The sequence below is a fragment of the Haliotis rubra genome, unplaced genomic scaffold (genome assembly GCF_003918875.1).
Source record: "Haliotis rubra isolate DU_JTF1 unplaced genomic scaffold, ASM391887v1 Scf9, whole genome shotgun sequence".
Classification (NCBI taxonomy): domain Eukaryota; kingdom Metazoa; phylum Mollusca; class Gastropoda; order Lepetellida; family Haliotidae; genus Haliotis; species Haliotis rubra.
The window spans coordinates 2,586,580-2,600,123 of NW_025767634.1; the positions used below are offsets into that span (position 1 = coordinate 2,586,580).

Here is a 13,544-nt window from a genome sequence, read left to right on the forward strand (position 1 = left end):
AGCAATGGAACAAAATTAACCGATGCTGAAGAACAAAGTGTCATTTGTTTAATGAACAAAACACACTATTCCTTTGTATTTAACCTTTCTTTGTCCCTTTATAACTACGCCACGAATCAGGTACTCAATGATATGGAATATGATACCCCAAGTGTGTACCCTTTTAGACATTTAGATATGTCATTGTCCGTGTGGAGAATAATATTTGCTATATTTACTGGTCAACGACTGGCTAAGTGTCGAATGACCGGACAATGCTGGTGCCCCAATGCTCAACAAATACTGACCTTATGTACGGAATTAGGTATTCTATTGACGTTAATTATGAGAATAGTTGCAATGGAGAAATTTTATACTCTTCCATTTTTATCATAAATCATACAGTTTGAGTCTGTGGCCCTCTACATGAAAATGACATTGACACAATTGCAATACAAAACCCCTTATCTTTGGAACACGTTTTGACGCTTGAAACATTATTTGATCAGTTTTGAGCCCCTATTATACTTTGTTCGTCGAATCGATGATATCTAAATTAAAATGACCACGGAACAGTACCATATATATTATGCTGGAGAAGACTAATTACAATTATCATGATTTTCTGCACGTACTATACATCATAGCCATTGGTTAATATTGATGATGAGAGGTTTTCTTTAAATGCAGACTGTACTGATAGTTACCAGAGATCAGGACAACTGACTCTTTAACACTGAGATCAACAGAGTTGTCGATACATATGTTATGCCGCTGTAAATACAACGACTGTAAAGTAACTGTTACTTAATAGCTTACTCTTTCAAATTTCACGTGTCATTAATTGCTGGTTGGCCACAAGCTCACTTAAACACGTGTAAAGGAAATTAAATGATAAATTAATCATATAAGTACGATAAAGAAAGTGCAGTGTCTGATTATGTATAATTCGTTGTCCTTGTCCATCATAGCAGCTATAGATCATACCAGAATACGCCCAAAATACTTGTACCTTTACACATAACTGTCATTTAAATGCCCCTTTTTTACATTAAATAATTTTTCCCTCACAATTTACACAACAGTATAATATATTACAGTAGAAATATGCTGAAGGCTGGGCCCCATTGATAGCTTGGCGAAACTGACAGCATGGATCCTGATCTGGTCTTCACTGGAGCAAATGACATCCAGTTTTACATTATTTCCAATTCACTCAGCAAAAGCCTGGAGCAATGTTAGAAACTGCGTTATTAGAATACAGAGATGGGAGCCCCTAAGGAGCAAGGACCCCCCAACCATTTGGTGAATAATATCACAAGGAGAGTTAGGTCCCTTGTGTCTTTACCACAAACCGGGGTCAACTTTTGGCAAGTCGTAAACAAAAAACTACAATCTAATGTCAGGGACCGATCGCTCAGTTCTGTTCCCGCTGGGCGTGTTGTCAATTTCATTTTAGATTCATAATTAATCTCAAGCACTAGTGTTTTTGACATCTTCTTAATCAGAAAAAAGATTATTTTCATGTAAACCTATTAGTGGTTTGTGTTTGCTTTTACCATCGGTTTGTCAAATGGATCATGTATACCGGCATATTTCCCCTTTACTCCATACAACATGCATTATTCATTTCAGTACAGCAACTGTTTAATTAATCTCAAGAAATATCTGCTAAAAGAATTAATCGGATTTTATGATAAGTATGACACCAGGTGTTCGCGAAAAGAGAAATCATCTCATCGCATAACGAAATTATACATCATATTATGCAAATATCATCCATGATTTACCTTGACATAGGAATATATTTCTGTCAAATACCTATGTGAAACATACATTTATGAAGTATTTTAACATGCATCTAACAAAACACACCAGACTTGATGTACTGTATGTACATAAAAAAGCCTCCAACAGGGTTTGACAGGTAATGGTTCAAGGAGCATTTAAGTGCATTTTGAAGCACACGCATTTGTTTTGTGAAGGTAGGTGCAAGACTATTGTTATTAACCTGCCCTGTCGACTAAAATGTGTTTTGGTATATATCTTATGCTTGTCAGATCTGCGGCTTTGTTACAGTCAACATGGGAGGTTGCACATGTGTCGTTGTCGCTGGGATGACGAACACCTAAGTAATTAAAATCACGACATGTAACTAATGCAAATTACAATTCTAGGTCAGCAGAAAACGTGAAAATTTACGAGCTAAAAATGAACTGCAAATCCTTTGCTATTGTTAGCAGTCATTTCCTAAAGTTCTAAGTATAGAAAACATCAAAGCTGATGTTTGAATAGACGGGGTGTCAAAACGACGCCTTGGCGTGTTCCTTTTTCATGCCTGAGTAATTGCTTAATGCATGCTCATGTGCATTTGATGTGCAGTTTGTGGTGCTCACTCAAGTAAGTGTGAACCAAATATCGTAAATATCAGTCAGAAGTTAATTAAATGATAACAAAGTGCACATAAACCACACACGAACTGGTCCAAACTAAGTAGTATGTTTTCTGATACCAAACACGGTGAGATTCGATGAATGCATAATGCATCAAAGTGCCAAACAGTCCTAATCCACGGGATCAGCTTTACGTTATTTTATTGCGGTCTAAGCCTATTGGGGTAAAAGTCATCTACAAGGATCAAAATGACTATATTTGTCAAACATATTATATAATTCGTTCTTTATAGGAATGCCAACTTTTCTGACAATTTTACGGTTTAATATGATCGTCATTTATACACAAACACTTTTTCATGCCTTTACTAACAAGGTTCAATGACTTAAGTCACACGTAATGTTTTCTATAATAATATAAGGTAATGAATCTGGTACCTGTACAATGTAACAGAAGGGCACTCGGTGGTACGTATTGCAATATACAAAGCAATAGTGTTGGATCCGTATCAAGGGTATCTATGGATTAATATTTACCATTCTATGATAATTAAACCATGCTTATATAGTCAAATATATATTCGAAAAAAGGAACTTAATATTTCAGGTGAGATAACGTTTTAAGTACCTTCAAAATATCTGAACTGTTTTAACAGACAAAACTATCAACATTTGTATTATTAATGAACCGTGCCATTTGGGAGATATTATTATGAATTTACTTCTCTGGTTGCCTTCCAACTTTTCCCCAATAGATTTTCTCAATGATAGAAAGCAACTGGCATCAGAGGTGTTCCACCACTGCAGGATAAACATGTATGCACATGTACTGTCAATCAATAACTCCAAGAGGCACGTTTTAGTCTCTGAAAGAGAAGCAGTAGTGGGAAGTCTTGTTTAAGTACACCATAGTATCTCGATAGTGATAAGTACTCTCGTGAGAGGTACTGGACAGTGAACGTTTAGAGCAGCCGTGCTAATTAACGTTAGCCATAACCAACCACAAGGGTAAACAAAACGAATAGATAGCTATTGAAGACGCTATTAGTTCTGAGACATATGTGTGCAGAGGGACTACTTCAAGATTCTATAGTAGATACCTGTGGGAATATGCAAAATGTGCATTGATGGCACAGAAAAAGGTAAAACATCAAATTGATTAACTGGAGATCTTGACATCAAACAATGCCACAAGTCTCGATTTCAAAGCAAAGTGTGACATTAACTACTTAAGGCACAATTCGTTCTTTCGAAGATCCTCTGTCACTGCTTTTGTAATTAACAGATAATGGTAATTATCAGTATACTGTCATGAACCAAACAGGGGCTGGAAGTGATATGAGACAAGACTCCGCATTGATTATCAGCAGGAAACAAACTATAACGATGTGGATACACACTGCATCCCTTGGCGCTGGTTGTCCCCAATAAATTGAACATCGATGTAAATTAAATCTAGTACGTCCTACACTAGGTGGAGAGGGGGAGCTTGATAGCGTTAGCCCTTCTCCGAGGGGAGAAATTCCCCCAAGGGCGTCATGACGATAGCCAGACACAAATTTCCAAGCTCCAAAATGGCCTCTTGTTCCGAATCTGGAGTGGTTGGTCCTTGATAGCTTGTTTGGAACACGTACATGCGAAGTTCTATATTTGGTTGAAAGCTTTAGCTCTGCATGGCGAACCTTCTCGTTTTAATCGTCCTCAACCATGATCATGTTACTCAGTTGTTGTATATGTCCCAAGATTATGCACAATTGTCTGTTAACATTGATCTTCTCTCCCATCTCCTTGTTTGTTGTGCACATTTAGGGGACGCATGTTTTTAAATTATACGGGAAAATTAGATTTGATGTTTCCCCAGGCTCATTTACTTCAAACGAAAACCTTCAACGTTTGTAGATGTAAATTTAGATTGATCACATCCCGACGAGATTTTGCAGTCATTCTAGATGATTTCCGCAAACTACAACCGTATTTGCTTTCCATTTGTGTACATATAAATATTGTTGAGTGAAGACGACCGGTTATTTGTGGGCTCTCATTTTACTTATAATGCATTACAATGGGATCCTTCTTCACAAAAGTGTCACGTTGGCTTTTTAAACACACGCCATGCATCTACTGGAGGTATGAGGAAAATGGAAGCAACGACAAACTCGATGTTCTCATTTAAACGCCATTTAAGGACGTTGGCAATGGTCCACATTCGATGTTGGTGAATATGGGCACGTCTCCTGGAATCAAAAGAAAGGGAAAGAAAAGTTAAGAATTTCTCCCGTAATCTGAAAGGGCAATGGAGCGCCATCCTGTCTTTAAAATCGGGAGACATAATTGGGAATACATGTAGGACTGGTTCTACTTCAGTTGTGTGTCCTGTCGTGTTGGGATCAAGGAGTTAAGTTCGGACATATCGTGCTTTCTTCTTCATCTCGCCATGGCAACCCTTTAGATGAAAACTGCAAAACAATCTGATATAGTTGCTCGTGTATAGGCAGTATTAAAAAATAGTCATTTTGATCATTAACTGTTTGATCCATGGAACCAACAGTGCATTTGTATGTAGTTTACTTCATGTGATTGAAATTTCACTAGGATATAAATGCGGTTTATGTAAGTTTGTTCTGGTTAACACTGAAAAACACCACACAATGCATTTCAAAGGTTTCATTTGGCCTCGTATGTACGAAAATATATTTTTATAAGATCATATTACTCATGTAATGTTTAACCACAAAATGGCACATTTTCCCTAATTTAATTGCGTATCTTATCTTCCAGAAGATGAAAATAGACACATCCAGAACTGGTCAAACGAGTGTTTTTATGTGAAATAATGATCTGCTTTGAACCTATTTTGAATTGTATATAAAGTTCTTCATTGCTATCCAGATAAATGATTGAATGCAAATCCTCAATAACACTATGCAATCTGTAAATGATAAAGAACTCTACGTACACTGATACCTCCTAAGTGAGGCACGAGGGGTGTGAAAAGTTCTCAGCCTAACTACGAATGATGTACACCTATTATAGTTTGCATGTATTATGCAAAATTCGTTCCATGCTCAAAGCTGCGTTTGAACCAAATACACAACTAGTCAGCTTATGACTGCAGGCAATAAAGTAACTAGTTATTCACTGTTGACGAAAATGGACAAAATTGGCTACCGTACTGTCATCAACTCCATTAGCCATCCAGGCGGACATAATGTCAATTTTAGGGGATGATGCTTCTTCCTGTGTAACCTCTAAGAAGTTGGCGTCTGAGCTGACGAGAGGGAAGAAGGAGCCTCCAAAATGGCCAAAATCAGAAAGACCTTTAACTGTCATCATTAAAGAATATTTTGATAAAATACATGATAGTATTGGTAAATGACGACACAGCTCACGCCACACACCCAAAACAACAGGCACCTAACATTCTGAGGAAGGAACTACAAATGAAACATGTCTTAGGACGCTGCGGTCGAAGTTAGGTTTCAGGTTCATCATCCCCAGCCAAAATGTATGATGTTTGGAAACCGATTCAGATGATGTTGTGGTGCTATTTGTAACCGTCAAGTCGAAGTCAAAGCAGTAGAAACATCTAAAGTATCCTTCTCTGAAGAAGGCAATATCTGTTGGTTTGGGATTTTAATTTTAAAGAATTCAAAATTAGTGGACAACCTCCCAAAACGTAAGATGATTAATCCAAAATTATTGTCATCTATTTAGGCAACATTGTGAGACTATCAAGGCTTGCCTAAGTGTGTTGGAAGGTGTGTTCTTCAACGTGAACAGTACTCCTGTGCACATGTCTGTTGCCCACATAGCTACAATTCATGTGGCTTTGAACTCATTGAATGTCCCTCAGACTGACCACATCTGGTAGCACCAGATTTCCCTTTCTAAGAAGCTAAAGGCCTGTGATATCAACAGTACAATGTATCTGTCACGTGCCTTATAAGTATACCAAACATTAACTCTTGTCCTAGTACCAATAACGTTCGTGTATATCGTCCCGATTTCGTCGAATCTAAAATAATGACCCGATTGGCATATGGAGCCATAAACTGATTACAGGCCTTCCGTAATGTTTTGCCTAGTCGCTCGCTAACGATCTGGTGTGTCCCTTGGGACAATCAGAGCTTTTAACTCATTCTCCGACCGAATTTCTTTCTTTTTAGAGAATAGGGTTTCAAGAATACTGCTGATGATTCTCTAAAGCTAATGCGGGATGGAACGTCGAAAACCACAACGTCCAACTATCGCCTTATTTGTGAAGGGGAATGTTTTTGAAGGGTGGGGAACTGTAATGACATAAGAGGGGATGTGTCAACGGCTGATTAGTGTATATTTACACAGGGACTAAGACAGTCACATGGAACGAATGTTTTATTTGTTAAACATAGAATGTATGTGTTCCCTTATTTGGAAATCTGCAAGCAATAGTTTACTCGTTTTGAATTATTTCTGAAAGTTTGGGCCATATCCTATTTAAATGTTGACACATTTCGTGTGTATTTTAAAGAGAGTGTTTTCTGGTTAATTGTCGCCTTTGATGTTTAATTTTTCGGAACATATACAAACATATGAACTGTCTACTAAAATTTTTCAACATATCATACAAACACTTATAGGATTAATAAAGTATTTAAGGATCTTCTTGCCATATACTGGTTGTATGCCACCAGTGGAATCCGTTTCTATAAAGCCATTATTAAATCGTCATTCATATGTTAGCAAAGGCACATGTCAATATTTAACGTCTCTAATATTGTAACAAGCATATTAACCAATTAGAGATTGAAAAGTTATAGTGTAAGGCAGTGTTAATCACAAATTCATCATGAGGGTTTCCGACCTTGTATTAAGGCTCTGTTTTACATAATACAGAGAGGCAGCTGAACACTCATCAATCAATCATCCTCACGCAGTCCGACACAAGGCTTGCAAATTGGATTATATTTCTTTTTTACTGATGTGTATTCCCATTAAAGGATTGACCAGTAACTCCATTGTGGAGCAAACCTTTTGCTTCCGCCTTTTGTGTTTTGGGTCAACTTTTCAAGTTGTTGGATTAAATTATCGCACATTACAATTGAGCTGTCCCCCTATCAGGGGATGGGGCATTTCGGTGGAAAGTAATGTAGTGTAAATTGCCGAACGATCGTGTGCCAGTTTTTAATTCTTTCAGCACTACGTCCGTGTCACTTAGATATACACCACACAACATTAAGCCGCGACCTGGCGCTGTCGGCATAGCCCAAACTGTTAACATTGTGACGATGTTAGCATCGGGATGCCGAACCTGGCTTCTGCAAAAACGTGTAACCCATCACTTGAGTAGGTGTGTTTCAGCGCTTGCTTCATACACAAAACGTTCACGTTCGATGGCATAATGGTATCTTTCGGTGGCAAGTGCAATGGTTAGATGACAGAGGAACACGCTGCAAAACATGTCCAAATATTAACTCCTGTATATAATGTATGCTTAAATTTGATAAGTTATTCGGTTTATGTAAACCATACATTGCATAGAGATATCATGTAGAGATACGGCTTAGATTGGTCTTCACCAATCAATGCTTGTCGTAACGGTATCGGGTGGTCAGGCTCGCTGCTTTGATTGACACATGCTATCTGTCCCAGTAACGTAGATCGATGCTCATGATGTTAACCACTTGATTGCCTGTCCAGACTCGATTATATACAGACAAACGTTACATAGCTAAAAATTGCTGAGTGGGGCGTTAAACAGCAAACTCAGCATGGAGGTAGACAGGTGATTCGTCATGACATATCTTCTGGCACCTTAGATGATTTATTATTACGATCCATTTTTATCTGTAAAATATTAACATGGGTGGTACACAATAACTCACAATACGGAAGTGTAACAACAGTCTAAATACTGGATGTTGATGTCTGCATATGATGCATATATAATGAACTATTTATATTTTCTGCTTTGCGGTGAGTCATCGTATGTGAAATCGTAAGCAAAAATAATATTTCTCAGATTGCGAACATCTGTCACAAAAATGACAGCTCATCAGAGTTTTAATGATTTCTTTTATAAAAGCCGCGAATAATTTCAAAATTCCTTATGTCCATGACGGGGTTGGTTGGAATCTATACTTGTCTTTCAGATGGATAGGATTCCTGGATAATCAAGCACATATACTTTTCTCAAACATTTATACTACTAACCAAGTTATTACAGTTAGTACGTCATGCTTTGACAATTTTACTACAGAAATATACAAAATCTATCAAAATCATGAATCTCATCATCGACGTAATCGTCATCATCGAATGTCAGAATGGAGTTAACAGGCTCCAAACCCCTTTGTAGGCGAGCCCTGTAAAAACTTTCTTGTGTGACGTCATGCAGTACGGTGGATACCAAGCTTTATCTTAAACGTGGATGCTAATATTTCCGTGTTGATATATATATTTCGACTTTGTGAGTGACAAAATCAATCAAATAACTTGCCCTAAGTTTCTGAACACACATTGTCGTGCATTCTGTGTGACAACTTGCAGTGTGCGAATTAACCACTGGCCCGCTAGCCCGTGGCTAGTAAAAATCCAGTCGGACCAGTAAATCTTCACAGTCACTGGCCTGACTGGCTAGTGACTTTTCATGGGGACATATGTTTTTGGTAGTATTTTACCTTTTTGTAATCTTTTGCTTAGGTTCTACATTCAAATTTCGTGCTAGTGAATTATTTTGTGGGCTGGTAACTTTCATAGCATAGTAATGAAAATTTGGAAACCATTTCGAACACTGGTGACAACCACAGTCTAGTTTAACTGAACCAGCTATAGAGGCTGATGAAACCTAAGAGTTCTTAAATTTGATGCCAAAACAAATCAGGTATACCGGATGTCCAGAGGGATGGGGTTGACACCCTCAGTAAAAGTGTAATCAAAATGTTATTAGTTTCATATCACCTGAGTTGAACACCACATTATAAGGTACTCTGCTCAAATCCAGTATTCGCAGAATTCCTTACGAAGAAATGTGGAAAGGCACTAAAATAAACGAGCCATAATGATACACATGGGTGCCTCTCAGAACAGTTCTAAAATATATTCTCGGGCCCCGCCCTACACACACGCCCTCTGATCCGTGAAGGGGGCGGGGTGTAGGGGTCCAGTATTGTCCTCAACTACAGGGAGACCAGCTTTACCGTGGGGCAAATTGTGACCTAAATAAATCCCATCTCTTACAAACAAACACACTCTCACACACGGCTTTCTGAAAAAAATATCAAATGTTATTAAATTTGGTTAATGGCCCGAGAATAACATAAATCATGATAATAGTCCCACAGAACATATCATCCTGTCCCCCAAAGTCAAGTCGACAGCTGAGTTTCTGATCCGGTTGACATAAACATGTCTTCCTGGAGAACCTATCAGATTTGAGGAAGTTTCTTTTATTTCTAGACTCTCACAAGTTTTGTACATCATGTTATGTTTGTTATTATGAAACCTAAAGAAACAGCTTTTCCTGGATCCTCTTAATAGTTATTATTTATTTACCAACGTCATACATCGTTTAAACATTATTCCATGTCCTTTGAGGTGTTGGGATGTTATTACAAGCTGAAAATATAATGTTGTTTTGATAGTCAAAATCGCTGTTTCCACGTGCATTTTAATATGAAACTGTTTGAAAGCAGATAGCAAAGTGTACACATATATGTGTAATATGAATCAAAGTCTTTACCACATTAATATACTTCACTTGATATATAAACTGATTTTCTTTTATAAAGCTTCTTCCTTTCAATGCGGATATTTTTTGAAAGCATAGAAATACAAGCACAATTCCCTCAGCTTTTAAAATTCAATAAATAAGACAACAAAGTAACTTCTTGTCAAAACATGTACATACACACTCAAACCTGAACATGTTGCAGAAAAAGGTACAACCCGTATTATCTAATTACACCATCAATATAGAATTATCAATAATTTGTTGCATAATTATGTCTGATAGCTTCGGAAGTTATTTGTGAAAAAGGTCACGAAGATTCTGTTTCATGACCCGAGAATATATGTGGATAAAGGTGGTTATAAGCAACAATGAAGCAGTTCCTTGGTTGACAAGGGCCGACCCCTGTGTGTGGAGGAGGCCCCTAGAATCGCCTCCAGCCATAGATAAAGTTGGATAGTTTCTACACCTCCGCCTATAAACTGGCTGTGCGATTTCACACGGCAAGAAGGTTTATGGCTGTGTCATCTCTTCCTCTGGGCCTGCCTCTCTCTTTGCCTGACAACTGGTATTAAATTACTACGCGGATATCATACGAACTTGGATTATGTAAAATGTAATGTGTTAATTCTGTTAAAGTATTGATATATCATCTCTCAAAAGAAACATCCAGTCCCTACACGAGCTGTGATTTTGTTGAAAATAACATGCATGTTAAATATGTAGGATTATTTATCAAATAAATAATAATAGAAAGAATAATATATCTGTATAGAGTTAAATGCATTCACATACGTTCAGCTTAGGCATTACACACCAAACGGGTTTTAAATGTGTGCTTGGTTCAGTGTTAAATATTTTTCATAATAGTGTGAATAACTTAATGTGTTCGTTTCGTTTGGATGCACAAATATCACACAATATTATTGTAAACTCTGCCGGTACCTGTACAGGCAATTATCGGTAATTTTCACAGTATCACTTGAATGATTAGATGTTTCAGTGATGTAAGGTTTAATACGGCGATAGGCCCCTCATATCAAGAAGACAGCGTGAAAAGAGATGTCGTCTTAGTAAATAGCTTAGCTTTATCTGGTCGCTGCGCGTCAACCAGAGTTTAGACAAAGATAAAACAAGTGTTAAATTACCAGATTTGATAAGTTTGCTACTAATCTTTAATATCCGTACCTTGTTTATCGACCAAAGGCCCGCAATTCTGTGTAGCTAGAGGCTGGCCCTGGCAAGCGTATTTAGGATTCCGTGAAAGTATTGGGTCTTAGGACCTCACCCTGGTGAACTCCTTTTCAAACGCCGCATCTTTAATCCCAGGATAAACAAACTTTGCATATCAGTGTTCGTAACACACCTGCAAACCCAGGCTTTGTCACACAACATCTGATTACAACCTATTATTTTCTCTAATATTATCAAAGAAACGATTTACATTCTTTCGTCGTTTGCGATATTTCGTTTAATTTTAAACGAAACCATAATATTATCAAAATTCATTGACATTATTCAGTATCATAATGATTGAATCTAATTTTATCTGTTTGAACATGCAAAAAAATCATCTAAACATGAAACGTAATTTCGAAACAAATAAGTCTTGTGGACAATATAATGCAGTATATACCTTAAGCAATGAAAAAACTAACCAAAACGCCAATTCATTGAATTGCTACTGCTGTCTCGAAGATATAATACCTTTACCTCGTTATCTGTAAGTTGATAGCTCACTTTATGCCGAGGGCACGGTATACATTAACCGAATGATTTGTTTAATGTATAATTAAGCACGCCAACGGGTATAGATATGATATAAAATGGTATATATTTTACCAGAAAATGGTATGACGGATTATTTTCAAATAAATATCAAAATGAACTCCTAAATAACAAACATTTCGTTCACTGAGCAGGTTGTAAGTAAATCAGTCAATAATCATAACGATCCATTAAATAAATACTCAATTACAAAAAAAATGCATTTACTTCTAAATATTTTCCAGTTAATAATTATTTTAATTGTGTACCATTTGAAACTGGACTACATATAAAATAACTGAAATTGTTCACAATTGCACAAAGACAATAAAGTTATTACAGTGTACAGTGTATTTCAATCCTTCAAACAATATATTCATAATGTTAAGATGCATAGCCATCGCTAATAGAAACCAACGCCTCTCAATTCAATATTTTACGGAGCTTATAAATAAATGCTCCCTCGAATCCCTCAACACATTCGATCAGCAGATCACATTACACATCTTAGAACCAGTTTCTTTCTATATATAGATGACGTGACAGACCGTTGCATGTGTACGTCAATGTTCAGTCATACGTTTTGCTGATAAAATAGACGTTTCAGGACAACTAAAGGCATGACCTGTGTGCAAGGGTTTCTTCATGCTCCATTCTTTATAACGTCGCTTGCCAATCAATGAACGGAAATTGTACCCACTTGCTAAGTTGTAAGACATATATCCATTTGGTCTTTCAATGCTCACAAAACTAGTAAAACACAGAAAAAATATGTTAAAAACCACGAAGTCTAAAGACTTGTGATATGTTCATGGTGATTCAATGCTTTTTTGACAATGGTTACGAAACGGGACTGAACCTTGCCCTGCGTAATAAAGGCTGACAGAAAAATTAGTTAAATGTTTTAACCCCAAAGTTCCTCTTTTCAGTCATATTAATGGAGCATAATTAACCGCGACAATTCTAACACCAAGAAGAAATTTAATCTTTTGTTGTTCCCTTGCTGGAGTGTCTAATGTAGCGTTGTCTGAGTATTCATAACTCTTTGTTGCAGGCTAAGCCTCCTCCACTCGACGCAATGACAGGAAGTTGACAGAATAAACCAATCACTGGCTGGACAAGAAGGCACGTGACTTCTCTCAGGTATGGCTAATTCAATATGTCAGTTGACATTGGTTATAAAGTGAGCATTATACCATATTTCGCACAGTGACAACAACGTGTGATTAATTAGAATGCACTACACCCTTATATGTAAAATGGGAAATTTCCTTTTGTAAGATTGATAACTTTTTTTGGCTGACAACAATCCTCGTAACCCATCAGAAAACAAGTCATGCCACTCTACAAGCTTTACCACTCAGTTTTGCCAAGTGAATGGTAAATGTGACCACAGGTTCGTTCCTAATCCCCGACTGTTAATTGTTTATGTTAAGTTAATTATCATGTCCGTGATACAAATGAATGGCCCATTCACCATAACCCTCAATGTCTCGCCATAGCGAGGTTATCTGGTTGCACGCGTAAAGAGCAGAGTGAAATACCCACGTCATTTCTGCGGTACCACGCCAACAAGATATGACAATATAGAAAAGCGTAGATAATGTCTTGACCACGAGACTGCCCGCGTGATGTAAGAGTAGCTGGGAAATATATACGGAAATAATTGACAGATCACGCATGGCTATTTACATACA

At 37.3% G+C, this 13,544-nt stretch overlaps 1 long non-coding RNA gene across 1 annotated transcript in view; it reads left to right on the forward strand.

The window, feature by feature from the left end:
• Positions 1 to 13,544, forward strand: part of LOC124263873 — a 46,251-nt gene that overhangs the window by 17,705 nt on the left and 15,002 nt on the right. Inside the window, exon 2 of the long non-coding RNA XR_006894980.1 lies at positions 12,902 to 12,990. This is a non-coding gene — a long non-coding RNA (uncharacterized LOC124263873). The remainder of the gene's footprint in view (positions 1 to 12,901; positions 12,991 to 13,544) is intronic.